General features: G+C 32.5%; 1 long non-coding RNA gene across 1 annotated transcript in view; it reads right to left on the reverse strand.

Moving 5' to 3' along the window:
* The window catches only part of LOC136987260 (uncharacterized), a 58,469-nt gene extending 41,687 nt beyond the window's left edge, over nt 1-16,782 (reverse strand). Inside the window, exon 1 of the long non-coding RNA XR_010882597.1 lies at nt 16,705-16,782. This is a non-coding gene — a long non-coding RNA (uncharacterized lncRNA). The remainder of the gene's footprint in view (nt 1-16,704) is intronic.
* Between the last annotated feature and the right edge of the window lie 928 nt (nt 16,783-17,710).

Genomic DNA, 17,710 nt, shown 5'->3' on the forward strand with positions numbered 1-17,710 from the left:
TTATTACAATATAGAAGGGTTAAGTTAATATATTAAGGATATTGATAATTTTACAGATGGCGGAGACTTGATTAGAGTTAAAGCGGAGAGGAAGAAATATTTTAAAAAGGAAATATTAAAATAATATTGGTAAAACATAAACGATCTAAATAAAAACGAATGCGAATTAAGAACCATGCATCACAGACTGCTGCGCAAGGATTGTTTTAAAGATTATTTTTCATAACGTAGTCTGTTAATTTTTACAAATATTTGTATGATGATATAATACTGTACAGTAGTATAATGAGGAACTGGACGAGTACAAAATAAATGTTATATGCAGTAGACCAGCGGCCGCCAAGAAAATTTTGGTGGTCATTGAAGAAATTTGGACATTGATCAACTCAGGTTACGCGAAGTATTACGAAAGAAATGCAAAATGCTTAGTTGTTTTTTTCACTGATTAGATGTTTTTTTAATTCGAATCTAAAATCAAACACGAAATAACCGTTATCAATAAATAATATTGAGAGCGAATGTCGTCCTTCGTGGAAAAGAGCAAAAAATCCATACTTATTTCAAACAAGCAGCATTAATTCGTTATAATTAAACTAGTGAATTTCATATTAATAAAGTAAAATGGAACTTTTATGGTCATTATACATGTTTGTATCGTTTAAAAAAATTCATGGTGCTGGTCAGCGAGATTTAAAATTGAGTGTAGTGGTCCGTGAGATCAAAGCTTGGCGACTGCTGCCATACTGTTTTATTAGCATAGTAACATTTTTGTTTGAATTGTACTGTCAAACGAGTTAAACACAAAACAATCCTCGCGTGTACAGCTTTGATGCATTAATTTTTATTTTGTTTATTAAATATATTATATTACATGCGATTAATCAATATCATAGGCTAACAATAAATGAATATTTCGTGAATCACTAGTGTACACGAATTATTGGGATAAATTGTTGGTGCTTTATAAGAATACGTCTAATTTCAAAAAGTTCAATCAGAATGAATAAGTATGCACAAGTACTGTACATCACGATTTAGAACTGCCCATCAAAATCCAATGTTCCAATTGACTTAGTTATTGCCATAAAGGTTTGAATCCGAAGTCTTTGTATGGAATTCCCAGCGTAGAACCGACGACAAATTTCGGACTGAGAATATACACTACATTAAATATATGCACAAGGCCGCCCAACCCGGTGGCGCAAGAGGTGCATTGTATCTGAGTGGCATCTTTTTTGGGAGTAGCAAATTTTTAAGGATGCAGGTTAATTAACAAATAATAAGATAATTTTCCAGGAATATTTAACTTATTTTTCTTTACGTATGTTGTTCAAATCAACAACAAGCTAACGATTTTGCTGTTCCAGTAACTTGCTGACAAGAAGAATAATCAGTAATTTATAATAATAAAAAAGCTGGCTCGACAATATTTATTATTATTATTATTTATGGCTAGTAGCCGTTTACACTACATTGGACTGTGAGCGGTATTTGTGATCAGTCAGTTTTCTTGGAATTACTGTAGCCGAAAGTAGGGCAAGAATATAGTTATTTTGATTTACGAGGAGGGTGGGAATAATTGTGATTTTATTTATTTTTCGTTTTCTAATGTTTGTGAACAACTAATACATAAAAGGTGAAGTTAATTATGTGTAATTAGTATATAGAAAATCTGTTGATATATAAGCTATTACTCTTAAAGCATTAGTTTTACGGGTATTTGCTTTTTGTTTACTAAAATTTCAAGAAATAAATTATTTAGATTTCTTAGTAAATTAAATTTAAAAAATCGGTTTATCTGAAATTGAACGTGATTAGATATAATTTTTTTATTTTCAACAAAATTAATCTTTTAAAAATCTATCGTTATCCTATCGTTTAACGAGCAATTATTTATTGTGACATCGTTACAACACCGAGTTGCAATTTTTAATCATATTTTTAATTTATTCAATTTAAAAATATGCTCTTCACCTCAAATTAGTAGTGGCTTGCCCCTGTACATCATACTTTTTCTTTAACAATAGAGTCGTGTCGGTCATTTATATAATACCTTTTCAGAGAAAAATTTTTGAATTGAAAAAACGTGACTTTCGATTTGAATTGGAAGTTAGTATATTATTAATAGGGGCCTTCTGCCTCTAAGGTTTCCATTTTTGGTCTCAATTTTTATCTATCTAACACCATTCTGTACATTAAGAAAAGACAGATGGACAGACTAACGACAGTGGGAATTTATAGATCCACAGTTTTTTCAAATTGCAGCCCAAAAATTAATTATATTGTTGTAATTGCGTAATAATAATTTATTTTACTAAAGCATATTGAATTATATTTTCATAGGCTTGATTGAAGAAATGTAATCAAAAATGTTTTATATGAACAATACAATGCCACACAGAAAAGTTTTTATTGAAAAACTTCAGGAAGAAAGTAAGAGAAATAAAGAAACATCAAGGTTTACAATAAAATATTATAAAAAGCAGAAAATTTTAGATCTGGCAGTTCGTCTACTCCGAGTTGAACGTAATAAACAAGATAATTGAATATTAACAAATACTTTATATCAGTGATCTTCAAACTTTTAACATCTACGGATTCTCATATGTAATTAGGCCCTATTATTTTTGAGGAAACCTAATACAATAAGTTTAAAAAAAGTTTAAAAAGTTTAATACAAAATACAAAAGTTTAAAAAAATAAAGAACGCAATGTTTTTTATTTTTCTAAATAATTAAGCTCCTTATAGGTACAAAACTTTCTGAATTCTATCTTATCTTTCAATACTTTTAGTTAAAATAATAAAAATAAAAATTTTTAATAAATTTGAGAAATCTTTAAGGAGTTAAGCGGAACATAGTTTGAATAATGTAGTAATAATACTCTATAAGTTGATACATCTGATAATATATTACAGAATTAAAGTGGCAGAATATACTTTTAATGAAAGCGTGTCTTTATACATTGCTACAGATAGAGAAAAGTATTGTTTTCCTTAGTGCCTAAGAGCATCTTAGTTCAATGCTGGTAGATTATTTTTTAGATCAGAAGAAAAATTGAAGATAATGATAAAAAAAATTAAATTGGACATTCCTAATGGAACTTTTTCGATATAACTCAAATATTTAAAATTAGAAATAAAAATTTAGTAGCCTAATTAGACCACCGGTAGCCTTGCTGTTCCATTCCCTGAACACAGGGAGTTCGGTCATGTGGTTCGCGCCTCGCCAGGAAGAGCTAGCCACGTGGAATTTTCCGGGTTTTTTCCACGTGTGTAACGCCTGAATAGGGGCCAGTTATTCTTAAAAGACCTCCCGGAAGGCATTATTCTCCGCTCCCCGCGTATGGCCAAGCAGTTTGGTCGGCAAAAACGGATCGTACGATCGTAGTATCGGAGGGAAGAGCGCATGAAGCAAAATGTTAACCCAGATAACGAATAGAATAGTAGCCTAATTAATAATAGAATTAGGCTACTATTGAATTACTAATTAGGTTACTAGGCTACAAATAAATCCGATGAGAAATAATATTCTCATCGGATTTATTTGATGATGCCAAAATCAACCGGACTTGATTAATTGCCTATGTTAAGTATAGAATAAAAAGAGAAATGAAAGACTCAAATAAAAACAGTTAATACTAATTGAAGAACGATGAGCATCATTCCAATTCATGGGTGACAAATAGAATGAAACTTTATCTTTGATTAAAATACCTCGTATATTGTAAGTAAACAAAAATAAACGAGTTGCAGGCAAAGTAATAGGGCCTATATGATCAAATTATTTATATTGATATGAGAAAGAATCTGAATTACAAGTATTTTGGATATTTCCATAAATAAGACGCGAGTTTAATTATAGAAACTAAGCAACTTTAGTGTAAAAATTACATCATTCGTTATGAGAGGAATCTTACTCATCATTTCATCATCATCATGTTCACTGATATAATTCTTGTTTTTATTTTGTCTCTTTTGTCCTATGGCACTAAAAGATCTTCTATTCCAGACGGAAGCGAGGATTCGGATAGACTCACCATGGAGCGGGTGGATAATGAAAAATGGTGTCTGGCGTATCCGGTACAGACCAAGCAGCAAAAAGTTCCGAGATTGCTTGCTTGAATTCAATTCCGAGTCTTCAGAGCGATAGGCCGACATTTGTATTACATTTCTGTTTTTTTTTTTTTTTTTTAACTTTTTCTGTCCTATCTACACTAAGAAGGCCCTTTTTTAAGCAAGCCCATTATGAGTTCGATCAGACCCACAATGGGGCGGCCGGATGATGAGGTATGGGGCCCGGCAAATCTGGACGGACCACTTCTGAAAAATTCCTGGGGATTCATTTCTGGTTACACCTTATAATCTTCTTACAATTGTATTTTCTTAGCAAGGTTGCCGGTTCTTACAATTTTGTCTATTTTGAGACTGAGGTAAGCAGTGAAAACGAATTTCAAAACAGTTTCCCAATTTTGTAGTCTTCTATATCCCACTGAACTGTTGGGTCTATTAACGATCCAACTTTCCCATTTGCGACGAAATGTTTAAAACGACGAGTTCAAGTTTTAAATGACACGGTATCAAGAGGCTGCAGATAGTTTTAAGTGTTATAAACAATATCTGTTTATAATATTTTCAATTTCAATGTCATCAAAGAATTATGGTACCAAACTCGTTCATTATTACTAGAGACGTAGTTGCCACGAAGAATAATATTGTACTAGAGAAAAAACGATAGATTTAGTCCATCATAAGGGCTTTATCAATCCTTCAACTGAAGTTGCAATTTTAAAATTCTGAAAATTTCTCCTATTGGTCACAAAAATCGAGAAAAGAAGAAATTTCTAGAATCTTCAATTGGACTCTATTATCAGTGTTGAAAAAGGTATTTTTTATCTTTCTATTAAATTCTACGAAGCAAAATCGAGTCATTTAATATTACTTAATAAAATAAAACCAGTTTATATAATGTGCAAGAAATAATAATGACAAAATAACTCAAAGAACACTATTAAAAACATGATTAAAAAAAAATATTTACACTATTATATTAGCTTCTACTTAAGCAGCTAAGGATTGCATGTCTCAGGTAGTGCAATCCTTAAAAATGGATGAAAACCACTTTGTTGTTATTATAACAACGAGCTAATCTATTGTTTGGAAAAGGCATCCACGTTCTTTGTTCTTCAATTAAAAAAAAAAAAAAATTGTCGCCAAAAGTAAGATACTTTCAAAAATAAGTCCACTGGCTTACTTTTAAAGAGAAAGCTTATTTACAAAAATAGTCGGTAAAAGTCAAAATTTAAATAGGATATTCAGTTAATTTTATTTGTTAAAAAATTTTAATCGGATGAAAAATTTCATTAAAAAAATAAAGTTTTAAAATTTAAAAATAGGAATACTTCATTTTGATTTTATTATGTTTGAATTCCTACACAATTTAAAACTGTAGAAAACATAATATGATAAAAATAGAATGGATATAAAGTATTAAAGATTATGAATTACTCAAGATGAGGTATATAAATCGTAATTTTTATTCTTAAAACAAGAAACTAAAAAAGTCATTGTCGAAAATCCAGAATACGGATAAAATAAAATTACAACTTTTCCATGTTAAAGGATTTTATAAGAAAAGTAAGGATTAAGATCATAATTTTAGTTACAAATGTATGGAAATAATTTTAGACATAAATTTCCTTTAATCTCGTATTGTTTTACAAGTATTGTAACCCTTGACAGAAAACAATAGTAGATATTGTCTATTATTGAAATATTTCTTACACGATAAAGATTTCAATTTTCTCGAAACATTTAAAAAAGATATTAACAGAAAAAATAAAATAAAATAAATATTTATCTTAGATAGTTTCTCATTAAAATAAAGAAAATTAATTGAAACGAATTTCAAAGTACTTTTTCCTAGTGTTTGTTATGAATTTTAAGTATTAAACATTACATACTGCCGAGGTCATTGAAGCATTTAAATTTTCTACTTTATATTGCTATTGTATAGCTTTCGAAATACTATATTTTATGTAAAATAATTAAATTTTAGGTTTATTAATGTAATTATAGTATAGTTTAACTGTATTTGAATGCGTGTTAAGTTATATTGTTCATTAAAAGTTAATTAAGCCTACTGTACATAAAAAAATTTCAAGGGGTACGCGAGAAAGTCTGCAATCAGTCGATATTAGTTTTTAAGTATAAAGTAGCGACTTCATAATTTTAAAGTAATAATAAATACTTTGATTTGATAATCTTTTCTAATCTTATATTTAACTATGTAGGTTATGTGTTAATTTTATTTTAAATCTAAAGCTTAAAATTTCCTGATGATTTCTGCTGTATAGGGCGCGTGATATTTTTCTTTACAGATAAAGAAAGATACACACACACACACACACACACACACACACACACACACACACACACACACACACACACACACACACACACACACACACACACATATATATATATATATATATATATAACGTACACAATTAAAAAGTTTGTCGACTGTTCTAGAAGACGATGGTTTTAGGGTAAAACCTCTTGTCAAACCAGCCTTGACACAGATTCGTACGAAAAACAAATTTGAGAGGTGTAAAAGCTAGTCATGTGCCAGATAGTTACTGCGAAGATGTATATTTAGCAACGAAAAAAGTTTTTTCACTTTCCAACAGTGTTAGAAGACGTGGGTGTGGAGTAAAGTTTACGCCTAAATCTCAAATACCTCAAACTGACGAAGAACAGGAATTGAAAAATTTATGTATGAAGCTGTACGCTTATGGTAAAAGCTACACACACGAAATGTTTTCCTTCTTGGAGATTTGGAAATGACCACTCTATTACTGCTCCAAATTCTATTTATTTTATTTTACATACAATCAGGTAACGCCTCAACTCATGTAATATTTTCCCAAATAAAACAAATATCTGATAGAAATAAAACTTACAAATATAATAAAAAGATACAATGTGTAAATTAAAATATTAGCAATTATAAAATCAATAAATATTGTTAAATTCTAAATTATTTTGCACAAACTTTTGTTATTCCTACAGGTTGTCAGTGGTATTTTAAGGCTAACGCAAAACACAGAAATATTGCACTAATGCAATGTGACGCACTCACGAGACCACTAAACTAGACTTGTTCCAGTAGGAGAAAAATTTATTTACGCCATACGTCGCTTGCTGTCTGTCATTTAAACTTATTTTATTATATATATATAGCCTATATATAACAAATATATATATATATATAAACAGAATTATTATATAAGATCTGTAAAATTACTACACTCTCAATATAAACTGAATCGATACTACTATAGTAAATAGATTTGATTGAAAAATAGCCATACTGTACTTCCAAGATTTGAAAGAATGAAAATTATTGCAAATTAAATTACAGTACATTATTTGGAAATCAGTCCAGTAAATGTTTGTTTATTGAAAAGTAAAAGTTAATGTCGTTTAGATTATCTAACTCACTAAGATAATCAAGTTGTTAAATATCGCCAAAACTCTTCTCTTTTTCAATGATGCAACAAGACTAGAAAATAATAAAATTCTACCATAAACATCGCTTTATATAGAGCTATTACTTAGACTTTCTTAGTTAGACTATAGCTTATTAGTTAGACATTAAGCCGTTATGCCAGGCAAAAATATTCAACTGTATTTTACATATATATACTGTATATATACATTATTCCTTTATCAGTCTTTTGCCACTTTTTTAGTTTTTTCCCCAGCCATAGACATTCGAATTTAGCTAAAAATACAAATTGTCTTTATTTACAGATTTCTTAAATTTATTTTTATTAATATATAGGGGGATATTGATCACCAATATATTTCCTTCTCTACATCCTCTATATTCAATTACTACTATTAATAGAAACAATAAAAATATAGAAAAATTTAAATATTAATTATTAAACTTTAATAATAAAATATTAAAGTTTAATTTTTCATTGTAGTATAATTATTATTATTTTAAATCATTCACATTCTCAATTGTAGCAAAATAAATGTTTATATATATAGAATATAGGCCTATATATATTTCCCTTAATTAAAAATCAAACAAGCTTATAAAATCACTATTATTGAGTTGCAATTTGAAAAAAATTGTATACCTATAAATTCCCACTGTCCTCCGTTGTCCGTCTGTCTTTCCTTAATTAATCTCGAGAACGAAATTAGATAGATGAAATCCGAAACCAGCTGTGGAGACATTAGAGGCAGGAGGCCACCTATTAACTATATACGAACTTCCGATTTGCATCAGAAGTTTGATTATAGTCACGTTATTTCAATTCAAAAATTTTTCCCTGAAAGGTGTTAGATAGATGACCGGCACGATTCGATTGTTAAAGAAAAAGTATGATGTACAGGGGCAAGCCACTACTAATTTGAGGTGGAGAGCGTATATTTTAAATTAAATAAATTTAAAATATGATTAAAATTGCAGCTCGTATTGATATATATTTTCAATAATTCTCCCTATTTTTAGGTCAGCATTTCAGTTTTTAAATATAAATCTTCGGGTAGGTATTTGTCCCAATTATTCTTTCTCTTTTGTATTTCTGATATAAATTACACGATGATCTTAATCGGAAAATAGTAGGGCGTGAAAGTACAGTATATTAAATGTATAAAGAAAAATTCGATACCATAAAAATACCAGAATTAAAGCATAGAATTGCTGAGCGTATTATCAAAACATATGTGATAATCGCGTAACTTTCCCACAAGCAAATACAATAGATGTTCTGATATGATTATGACGTTGATGCAATGAATCGTTAGAACCAAGAAATAAATATTAAGTAATGTTTTCTGAGGTTAATTGAGGTTAAATGGAATATATCAAAAACAAAATAGAAGAAAAAGAACTCTAACTAGACACAACACAATTCGATTTATTTTAAATGGAATGCACCTCGACAAGAATGAATGATGATATATAATAGAATGATGAATACTCTCTAAAAATCAATAATTTTCCTTTACATGAATACAAACAATTTCTGATATTAAACATGTATTCATTTGATAAATAGTTATTAGAATTACGATAAACAGAAGATGTTAATTCACAGTAATATTTTGAATTTGCTAAGAACATCGAAAAACATTTATAATAATAAGAATTTCAATATCATATTTTTAAAAAAAAACTGTTTTGAGAAAAGGATAATTTGATATCTGATGAGGAATGTAAAAAGTAATTAAGTTTAATTTTCTATACAGGTTCTTCCTCGTTAATATTGCTGAAAGTTTTAACCGTGATACATCACTTTGATGCTGAACAGTGTGATTAGTCATGGCACACCCATCTTCTTATTAATCGGAGCAAAGCGTAACGATGTCAATACGGTATTTGATTGACTGAGGCGAAAGTTTAAATATTCTTCATTTAAATATATCTGAATAATATGTATATATATTTATCTAAAGAAACATATCCATTCTATTTATCAATTATTTACTCTTTGAATTAATACCTATGAGTGTTGATAGAGCAGTCTAATGTAATTTTACTAAAAACGTAATTTGTATATAAAGCAACGACTTTGTAGTTTCAACTAATTAATTATGAATTTACAACATCAATGAAAACATATCTAGCAAATAATTTGATATTTTAAATAGTATGAAAATTTTATAATTTATTAAGATATAAATATTACACTTTCTATTTTCCAAAAATTATATTTTTATATTATATTATATTATATTATATATAGGCTATTATAGTATAGTATTCTGTGAATAGTGTGTAGTATATAGGGCACCCTATCTATACTATTCACAGAGACTATATAGCCTGCATATAATATAATATAATATAAAAATATAATTTTTGGAAAATAGAAAGTGTAAAATTTATATCTTAATAAATTATAAATTTTTTAAGATATGTATTTTAGTCACTATTTAGACAAAACAGATGCATCTTATGTTTATGTATAGGATATAGTGTACCATATACATTGTTAGCCGAGTATATGAAATAACAAGACCCTGAGAGTCGCTCGGCTTTGATAGAATAAAAAAAAAGGTTTATTAATTTCAGCGAACATAAATAATTTACAAAGAAACGATTACACACACTTACTAATTACTAATACAAATACATTTGGGACTGCGCGTAACAATGTCATCAATTAGTCCCCGCGTGCCGACAAGACAAAGAACTTATTCTAACTTATATCTAGCTTAACTAAGTACTGGGCCCTAGAGAAAGATAAGGTGGAAGAGAATTAAACAGAGATGATAAGACTGAAAATTGGTTCGAAGGGGTGACTGGCGGTAATAAATAAGAAAAAAAAAACCTCGGATCCGTTCCTTAATAACTTTCTTTGTTTCTGTTCGTCCCGTTTTTCTCTCCCTCCGAAAAATCTTCCTTCCTCTCGCTCCTGTCCTCCTATCTCCTCTGACGTAACCCCTCGACCCCTCGGTGTCACACCCTTTTTGTTTTTATTACCGTCCAGGCCACATGTGTCGACTAACTACCGCGTGGTTAAGTAAACAGAAAACGGAAGTAAAATTGTTACTACAGGAAGATAGTATAAGGAAAGTAAAGAAAAGAAAATAAATAAGGTTTAATAAAGCCACATACGTCCCCACCAAAAGACATATTAACAATTAACAGAAACATTAATATGGAGATACACAACCATTAATGGATGATGAACTACAGTTCATCTTCCAAAGTGAAGCCGGCGATAGTCCACTTTCTGCCCCCGTAAGTTATACGGGTGGGAGATATTACCCCTCTGTTCCAGCATGGTCTCATTACCCGAATCCTTGCGGTCTCCTTGATGCTGCTGGTTATGTTGATTATACCTATTGTAGCTCGCCCGTTGCGCAGTGGGTAGGTGAGGGATGTCTTCTTCCTCTTCAATCTCCTCGATCTCTCCGGATTGTGATCCTTCGTGTCCAATTGGGATGTTACGCTTCCGTCTAGGCTCACGGAAGTTTGAGAAGCACGGTTTTAGTCTGTCTATGTGTACAACAAGTTTTTCCTTTTTATTACAATTTTCGATTTCCGCGTTAACAGGCCCCAGGAGGCGAGAGACACGGAAAGGACCTAAATATTTTGGAGAAAACTTGCCTTGCTTCTTCCCTTTCCTTAACATCCAAACTTTCTGCCCTACCTCAAAGCTCCTCACCTTCCTCCCTGTGTTGATGCGGTTACGGTTAAGTTTGTTACGGTTGCGACTTAATTCGTATGCCGATTCACGGATGCATCGTAACTTATCCATAAGGAAATCACGGTACTCCCGAATACCCGGGTAGTCATTTGTCTGTTCAACAGGGAACGCATGAGGGAATTTAGGATCAAATCCGTAAAGAAGAAATGAAGGTGACTCACTAGTAGAGGAGTGTGTAGCATTATTATAAGCGAACACAGCAGTCTGTAAGAAGGTATCCCAATTGTTGTTGCTGCCGCCTGATATTCTGGCCAAAAGGTTACTGATGGATTTGTTCACACGTTCACAAACTGAGTTCGAACAAGGGCGATATGATGTCGTAACATTGTGCTTGACGGTAAGGATGTTGCACATTTCATTAAAGATGGAGGACGTAAAATTCGTGCCCCGGTCAGAGATGATGATCTCGGGACTGCCATATCTGCAGACTATCCTTTCGAAAAACACATTGGCTACAGAGGCCGCAGATTGGTCCCTTAAAGGGACGGCTTCTGTGTATCGAGTAAACATGTCAATTATGGTGAGAATATAACGATTACCCTTATGTGTTTGATTTAAAGGGCCAATTATGTCGATTGACACCTTTTGAAACGGATAATTAGCGACTTCCGTTTCTTGAAAGGGGGCTCTTCCTTGATGTAAGTTATGTTGTTGGCAAACTTTGCAGAACTTCACGAATCTATCGACGAGTTTTTTCATCTTCTTGAAGTAGTAGTAACGGTTGATCAGGTCACACGTTTTTTCTTTGCCGTAGTGTCCGGCTAATGGTGATTCATGGAATGCTTTAATTACGTCATTAATTGCTGTTTCCCCTACACAAACACGCCTCCATTGACGTATTCCAAACCGTCCCGGTCGTACGTGGACTAATACATCACCATCTACTTGATACTCAGGAAGTATGCCACTACTCGGGTAATCATTGTAAGAGGGTGGGAATTTAATTAAATGATTTCTCATTGGACCAAAAATTCTGTCCCCAATCTGGGACTTCTTTACCTTTTTCCACAACTCTTCACTGATGCAATTAATGACATCGCTGTTTGAGGGGGCTTCTTCTCTACTACCATGTGGTCGAGACAATAAATCAGCCACTGGGTTACTCTTCCCTTGAACATGCGTAATGACCAAATCAAAATTAGATAATTCTACGGCCCATCTCATGAGGCGGTTATTGTGATTTTTCATATTTTTCACAAAGGTTAAAGGTTTGTGGTCGGAAAGCACAGTGACCTTCTGACCAAGAATAAGATGTTTAAAGTGGCGGAGGGCTAAGATTATTGAGTAGCATTCCTTCTCGATAGTGGAATATTTTAGTTCGGGCCCACGGAACTTCCTACTAAAGTAGCCAATGGGAATGAGTTTCCCTTCGCTTTCCTGTTCTAAGACCGCACCAGCCCAGGTATCTGAAGCGTCCGAGTGCATGAAAAAAGGTATTTTAAAGTCGGGATGAGATAGCACAGGGGGTTTAGATAATAGTTCTTTAAATTTTTCGAAGCTTGATTGGCACTGGTCGTCCCATAAGAACTTTACATATTTTTTAGTCAGATATGTAAGAGGAAGAGCAATCTCGGCAAAGTTTGGGATAAAGTTGCGGAAGAATCCCACCATTCCGAGGAAACTCCTGACGTCTTTCACATTACGCGGGGGTTGGACTTCTTTAATCGCATCCACGTTGCAGGGATCAGGTCGTATCCCCTTACTATCGATGATGTGTCCCAGATACCGCACTTCTTTCACCATGAATTTCGATTTTTTTGGGTGCAATTTCAAGTTGGCTTTGTCTAATATAGAGATTACCTCCCTTAGGAGTTTCACGTGATCTTCAAAGGATTGGGAGAACAACACAATATCGTCTTGAAAGACGAAACAATTGATATCTATGAATCTCCCCAACAGCCTAGACATGGCGTATTGAAAATACCTCCCGCTATTCTTTCCACCTTGCGGGAGGCGGCACATCTGGAATTTTCCCCAAGGAGTAGAGAAAGCAAAGAAATGACGTGTTGATTCATGTATGGGTATCTGGAAATATCCAGACTTTAGGTCGATTACCGAGAAGAATTTGCTTCCCTGAAACTTCGTTAAGATCTCATCCACACGGGCTAGAGGGAACTCCTGGGACTGGGTTACTTCGTTAATTCTTCGTAGATCGAGAGTAACCCTTAACTCGCCGGACTCCTTCGGGACAATGTGAAGGGGGGAATTCCATTCAGAAGTACTCTCCTCGCAAATCCCCGCCTTCAGATATGAAACTATCATTTTCTTTAGTTCACTCAAATAACATTGCGGTATTCTATATTGTTTTGTATTAATTATTTGGTTACTTTTAATGATAGGTGTATGAAGAAATTCCTTAGTACCGGTCAAATCTTCTATTTTCCGTGCGAAACATCCGGGGTGTTCATTAAAGATACGCTCCACTTCCTTTTTTTCGTAGTCTTTCAAATGGGATAAATTAACCTCCATCGTATTATCGGATTCCTCCCTTCTGAATCCACAACACTGATAAAAGTCATCAATTTCGGTTCTATTCCAAGATGTTACATTCTCACCTGTTTCAATTAATACTTCCGGGAACCTGTTTAACACATCCATACCCAATACTCCTTCGTATTCGACTTCGGATGGCAAGTGCATGCAAGTCATTTGAACATTTTGAGTTCTCCCTCCTCTTTCGATCTTGATATTAGACTCCCATTCGCATTCGATAACCTCCCCACCGATTCCTCGTAGTCGTTTCCAACTCCTGTGAAGTGCACCGTTCGGTCCCCTACTCCATATCTCGCTCTGAGCGATCTTCAGGCTTAGCACGGACCTTTCCGCACCCGTATCGACCAGAAACTTGATACTGGTACCATAAGCATCACCAAGAATGAGGGGAAGGCCCTTTTTAGAGAAGAACACATTAGGGGCCAGGGTTAGCTCGATGCATGGGACGTGATACTGGCTATCATCACGCCCCGTAATTAGTTTAAATCATTTATATTCCGTTGAGGGCACTGGCGGGCCAGGTGGCGAGGATTCCCACAAATGTAACACCTTTTTAGGACAGATCGGTTCGGGCTATCCTTATTTTTATCTAGATTTCCACCCAGTCTTTCGACCAAACCATTAACAGTACTACATAACGACCCCACCATTTTTTCCAACCTTTCAAGTCTATCGTCTTCCTTTGTTTTCACAATATTCATCACACCATTCGGATCCTCATTAGCGGTTGGGTTCTTTATTTCAATGGTGTGTACAAATTTATTTTCTCTACTAACGTTACACTCGAGTTCGACCCGTTCTTCCCTCTCCGCTTCCTTAATTGCCTGATCTAAGGTCTGGGGTTCTCTCCTTAATACGTATCCCTTTAGCTGGGGCCTTAGGCCCTTTATAAATCTCTCTCTAATAATGTCATCCCTCAAGGCACCAATTTTTTCGTTATTGGAAGCGGCCTTCGACAACAGTGTATTCATGCGGATGACATAGTCACATACCGTCTCATCATGGTTCTGCTTAATACTTAAGAGTTGGTCGAGTGCATTCTTTTCCTTAAGTTCTCGCTTTTCGTAACATTGAATTAATTTTTGCCTAATTCCCTCAAAAGTACAAGGATCTTGGTCAGCCAAGCTGAAGAACGTCGATAATGGCCCCCCTTTTAACCGAGCTTGTAAGACAGCCAATTTCACTTCACTGTTCCACCCAGCCAGGCGAGATATATTATCTATGGTCTTGAAGAATTGGCGGACATTAACCAAATCACTGCCACTATTAGAAAAAATGGGAACCATTCCTAGAAACCCTGTGACTACCGGAGGGATCCCCTCACCCTCGCCTCCTGAGGATGTAGCAAGATTGTTCTGGTTACAATCATCCATAATTAATGATATAAAAATAATACAATTGATTACAAATTGTAGGGCCTTAAATCTACAGGCACGATAATACAATGCTACGTTCTATACAATAAAAACCGTATCCCGTTACTAACAGAATCCTGTCGCGGACGCCATTGTTAGCCGAGTATATGAAATAACAAGACCCTGAGAGTCGCTCGGCTTTGATAGAATAAAAAAAAAGGTTTATTAATTTCAGCGAACATAAATAATTTACAAAGAAACGATTACACACACTTACTAATTACTAATACAAATACATTTGGGACTGCGCGTAACAATGTCATCAATTAGTCCCCGCGTGCCGACAAGACAAAGAACTTATTCTAACTTATATCTAGCTTAACTAAGTACAGGGCCCTAGAGAAAGATAAGGTGGAAGAGAATTAAACAGAGATGATAAGACTGAAAATTGGTTCGAAGGGGTGACTGGCGGTAATAAATAAGAAAAAAAAAACCTCGGATCCGTTCCTTAATAACTTTCTTTGTTTCTGTTCGTCCCGTTTTTCTCTCTCTCCGAAAAATCTTCCTTCCTCTCGCTCCTGTCCTCCTATCTCCTCTGACGTAACCCCTCGACCCCTCGGTGTCACACCCTTTTTGTTTTTATTACCGTCCAGGCCACATGTGTCGACTAACTACCGCGTGGTTAAGTAAACAGAAAACGGAAGTAAAATTGTTACTACAGGAAGATAGTATAAGGAAAGTAAAGAAAAGAAAATAAATAAGGTTTAATAAAGCCACAACATAAACATAGGATGTATCTATTTTGTCGTTATTCTTCTTCCTTTCTTCTGTAAAATGTGTGGTATGACGTGAATTTGACGTAAAAATAAACACTATTCACAGAAAACTAATGCATCTAATGTCTTTCATATAGTACACACTGTTCTATCTATAATACTGTACAAGGTGTCCCAAAAGTTTCCATACAAAGGTAAAATGTAACTTTATTGTCAGCATTAAGATTAGTGTGAGTGGTTTGACGGAGTAAGGCAACGGAACACGTGGGTGATCTGCCAACGGGGTACCTCCTAGCAGGACTTCCTATGTGGAAATTGGATTGTGTTTAGGTGTTAGACACATGAAGAGAACCCAGAACACTGCATGATGGCCAGCCCTTGGTCAGGCAGAAACCGATGACCAACTACCAGTGTTCAATGGTTTTATTTATTCGGCCACTGGTGAGCTTGATTTGTGTTAATGTATGGAGACTTTTGGGACACCCTGTATATATAATATAGTATTTTATGTGTAATATAATATATAAAAATAGTATTTTATGTGTTATAGAACAATTGTACATCCATATTATAATAAATTTTGTTAAATATATTAAATTTTTATAGAGTTTTATATAAATATATCAATACTTACTTGTCAACAGAATAGTCTAAAGATTTCAAAATTATTATTATTATAAATGTTGTAAACCAAAAAACAATGAATGTAGTGTAATTTGTTACTTTATTCAATCATTAAAATAGTAATAATTTTTATAAAACCTTTAAACTCATTCAAGGATAAGTTAAATTAATTATTTTACTAAAAACAAAAGTAATTCAAGGATAAACACAATTCTTACGACTCTAATTGCTATCATTTCCTTCTTTTTCTTTATTCGAAAAACTTTCTGCTTTAAGAAAAGGCAGACGATAAAAATGACGTCAAATTTCCAGTAGACGATAAAAGGCGGGAAAAAAATAATTATAATTAACCGAGATAATCAATTTTCTAAAAAGTTTCAATTTATTATTTTTATACATAAATTTAGATTTATTAAAATTCAAAAATTTATCCAAAAAATAGTTGTTTGTTTATTAAATTTTTTTTATAATGTTTGATGACGTAATAAACATGACGCATTATTTTTATACGTATCCGATGACTTCATAGTAAAATTTCTTGTTATTTATTGACCTATAAATAATAAAGTGAATATAACGTATTAAAATTTAAAAAATCTTTGAATACATTAATTCATGTATAAAAAATTTTTTATATGAAATTACAAATTTTTTAATTAGTTAAATATGTATTTCTATGGTATCAATTTTTTTAAAATTTATTTCTTTAGATTTTTGAATAATAATTCAAGTAATTCAAATATACCCATGTAGTTTACTTATTTATTTATTTTATTTTATTTTGGTATAGAAATATTTTATTACATTATATAGGAAATAATGTTTGTTTTCATTTTTTCCCAGTGTTCTGGATTTCTGTAATATTAAATAATTTATATCAATTAGTAGATGAAATTAATATATTACAATATTATATACACAATATATACGCGTTTATGTATGCATATACAGTATAATAAATAGTTTAAATTATTTTTAAAGTTTTTAAATTTCTTTAAAAATTTTTATTATTATTTTTAAATTTATAAATTAAAATTGGTTTGGTCAAAAATATCAACGTAATAATTGTACTTATTCTACAATTAAACAACAAAAGCTAATTTATAGCGAAAATTAAGAAATAAGAAATAAGAAAAAAAAAAACGAAAAAACTACTTTGTCCCCCTGTCGGCAACATTTCGCACCATATTAAAAAAATTGTATAACTTAAGTTTTAGTAACAAA

The sequence above is a fragment of the Centruroides vittatus genome, unplaced genomic scaffold (assembly GCF_030686945.1).
Source record: "Centruroides vittatus isolate TY-2023 unplaced genomic scaffold, ASM3068694v2 scaffold_149, whole genome shotgun sequence".
Lineage (NCBI taxonomy): Eukaryota > Metazoa > Arthropoda > Arachnida > Scorpiones > Buthidae > Centruroides > Centruroides vittatus.